Here is a 3,663-nt window from a genome sequence, read left to right as displayed (position 1 = left end):
GGAAAGAGTTACACACCAGATCAGCCTTTTTGAACATTTTCCATTCCTTCCTTGCATTTCCCTCTCCTCAAGTTTTCTTTAGTAGAGTTGTAGAATAAAGAGACGTTTCAGCGTGCTGGTCGGTGCAGGCTTCTCAGGGTGAGTGGAGGAGAGGACAGTCACCCAGGCAGAGAGAGACAGCCACGATCTGCCCGAGCCACCTACGCTGAGCAGCCACTTTCCCCCTGCACTGTATGGTTTGCATGCAGGTTTTACATGCAGGTTTCCTTATGTACTGGCTGTCTGTGAGAACAGGGGAGTCCCACGGGGGTCTGGATGGCTCTGGGTAGGGGGCAGAGCAGGAGTAAGGCTTGTGCAGGGCTCACTCCTGCTGGGGCTTTTCAACCAAGTGTGACACTATCATGTGCTGCCATGCTCTGTATGGCATTACAGCTTCTTTCATGCATATCTCAGGGGTCAGGAGGTGACTTCCAGGAATTAAGTCAGGCCTTGACAAGAGACAGTGCAATCTTCATGGACTCCAGGGCCCAGATTTTGTTCAGGTGCAAAAAAATCTCCAGCTTCACCAACTTCTGGTGCATCTCCTGAAGCTTCAGCAATGATACTCAGATGAAGGGGCAGGGAAGGAGAGGTCAGTGAGGACGCACTGCCCAAGTGTTTGGTCCCACATAGGTTTTGCAGCCTGCCATGGTGCTGGGGTTGCCTGGAAGTGTGTTTGCACTGGATCTGCAGAGGCAGGCCATGAAGTGCTTCCCTTCCACCTCATCTGTCTGAGCTGCTCCTGTGCTTTGCCAAATCCCCTCTGCTACGTCAGGCCAACGTCGTGCCTGGGTGTCCCTGCTGAAAACATAATTGCATGAAAAAGTGTGTTGTGCTTCCCCTGGGAGAGATTGTGTCAGATGAAGTTTTTCCTGATCCCATCACTTTATGGCAATTTTATTCCTTGGAGCATTAAAGAAGGTCTCATGGTGATGTGCTTTGTGTAATTTTCCTTTTTTATTTCTTTCAGCCTTTATTTAAATTATTTTTGAGCTTGTGGCCCAGTGAACTATTTTAGCAGCGCAACCTATGAGGTATAGTCTCATACAAAATTAATTGAACCCTGCATATTTTAAATGTATCAAACAGGTTGCATTGAGTAAATGCACTTTGTTAGAAAGACACATGATAGTAATGAAATTGAAATACAGGCTTGGAGGTCCTCTCAAATGTTCAGAGTTTTGGCTACCATAGGTCAAATGTTCAGTCTTGTGATAAAAGGAAGTCCTGTGTTTATGCTCAGCATCAATAATTAACAGCAAAGAACTTTTAAATTCCTTCCTTTTAAAGGGAAAATTATAAAACATCTAGAGGTTGGAGGTTTTTTAAAATATAAACTGCACCTCAAGAAATACATATCACAAAGTGCTCAGCATTAAGAAAGCAGTATAAACCATATTTATTTGAAAGCTGGCTGGTTCCTCTCTTCCTGAGAGCCCCTTGGAAGCAATGCTTCCTCCCTCTGGGCTGCAAACATCCCGAGGAGGTTTCTCGTAAGCAGAAATGCATTGGAGTGCAAAATGGCAATGCTGGCTGACAGCTGGGCACGATGGGGGCCCACTGGCAAGGCAGGGGAGCAGCAGGGACAGGGGAAATTTTGGGGCAGTGTTCTTGCCTACAGCCTGTGGAGAAGAGTGGCCATATGAGCTGCACTGTTGGGGCTGGTGCTGGAGGCCATGGGGTGCAGCCCATCAACAAGTGACTACAGAGAGAATCACTTGGCTTCAAGGAGTCATAGAATCAGTTTGGCTGGAAGAGATCATCAAGCCTCAGCACTGCCAAGTCCACCACTACACCATACCCATAAGAACCACATCTACATGTCCTTTAAATACCTCCAGGGTGGTGACTCCACCACTTCCCTGGGCAGCCTGTTCAAGTGGTTGACAACTCTTCCAGAAAAGCAATTTTTTAGTAATATCTTCTAGCATAACCTGAAGTAATTTCCTCTTGTACTGATGATGGCCAGATTATTGATTAGCAACAAATCAAACTGAATTTAACCTTGATGCTTGACCCATCTGAGTCCTGCCAGCACCCGCCTGCCACCCAGCACCCCAAAGGCAATGGGGGATGAACTTCAGCAGATATCACCTGCTGTTAGGCTGGAGTTTGGAGAGGATGCTGTGGACATCCTGGGCCTTGGTGCTTGGGCATTAGTGCAAGGCTTCAGTGGGGAAACTGTTTCTGCCAGATGTGAGTGAAGGGATGCCAACTGCCTGGCTCTCCTGCAGGGTTTGGTAGTTAACTCAGAGTAACTTTACAGAAAAGCCAGACTGGAGTGTTGTTCTTAATTTTATTTACCTTGGTATATTCGTGATGTATTTTCCTAGCAAAGCTTTTTATTAAATCCTGTCCAACCACATTCAGATGAGGCTAATGATATGCCACTCCAGGTTGTAGGTTTTTCATCCATTAGTGCTGCTCTTCTGGTTTTATTTTTCTCTGCTTGTCAATCAGCAGTTCTAGGAAACGTAAATGTATCAAGAAATATAATACACACTGTAAAAAATTAGGTTGTCTTTGTTTAATTACAAAGTGGCCTTAAACTACCAGGCTCTGGGAATTACTTAGAAGGTCTGTAAAATATTTAGTTTGCCACTCCTACCCTGCTGTAGGCATCTGCAGATTTTACTGCTACATGCTCATTATTTTAGATCTTCCCTTTGCTTATTTCCATTATTTTAAATGTTTTTTTCCTTTCTTCTCAGTGCCAGATGGGAAACAACAGTCTCTTAAGTTTGTCTGGAGGGCCTGATTTCTCATTCTGGTGCCATTAGTAATGAAACAAAACCACATTAACGATTGCAGCAACAGCCAGATAGGAGCCAGAAAGCTCTGCTGCATGAGTACACTGAAGTGCTTTATACAGAGGGTTTGCTTTTTTTTTCTCACCCTTTTGCATCGATGTCTTTTTTGGACTTGATAAAATGCTTGACCTTGTCTTTTGCTAAAGAAAAGATAAAAACCACCAGAGTTAAATATTTGAAGAGATTACAGACCTCAGATAGCCCTTTAGAGGTAATTTCATCCTGCAAGAAACCATAGGAGAAAGCTCAGCAAAGAAATGTTAACAGCAACTGCAGGGCATTGCATCTGCCTGGTCTGCAGAGACTCCTCACCCTTGTTTTGGTTGATGTTGTAGTGAGCTGGCAAACAGCTGGCAGAGAGCAGGAGAGACCTGCAGGAGAGACCTTGCTTCCAGACCAGCAAAGGAACATGCACCTGGCACAGGAGTAGTCAAAAAATAGGTAACATTCTGCTGGCCCCTCCTCTTTCACATGAGGTTAGTCATCTGTGCTTGGCTTTTTCTGGTCTTCTGGAAGTGAGAAGAACATTTGTTGTGAGGTTTTGGTTGTAAAAGCATTCCTTCCATTTGCATAAGATGAAAAAGGATTTTTCAGCATCTGAAGTAAAACCTGGTCAAATCTGCCTTTGCATGTCACTGGTTTCTTTTTGCCTTTTATTTTTTCTGCAGAGGCACAGTACAAAAAGCCCCTTTCTCACCTCAGATCAATCAACATCTGTAAGAAGAAAGACAATGGGCAATTCTGGTCTGACAGCATTCATTCATTTTTTAAGCACTTTTTAGACTGCCTAAATCTTGTGGGTTTGCAGGTTAGG

At 44.4% G+C, this 3,663-nt stretch overlaps 1 protein-coding gene across 1 annotated transcript in view; it reads right to left on the bottom strand.

Annotated features, from left to right (window-relative positions):
• VSTM5 (V-set and transmembrane domain containing 5) overlaps positions 1–3,663 on the bottom strand; it is a 15,542-nt gene that overhangs the window by 7,076 nt on the left and 4,803 nt on the right. The window lies entirely within an intron of this gene.

The sequence above is a fragment of the Geospiza fortis genome, unplaced genomic scaffold (assembly GCF_000277835.1).
Source record: "Geospiza fortis unplaced genomic scaffold, GeoFor_1.0 scaffold16, whole genome shotgun sequence".
NCBI classification, from domain to species: Eukaryota; Metazoa; Chordata; class Aves; order Passeriformes; family Thraupidae; genus Geospiza; species Geospiza fortis.
This window is presented reverse-complemented; position numbering and strand designations above follow the sequence as displayed.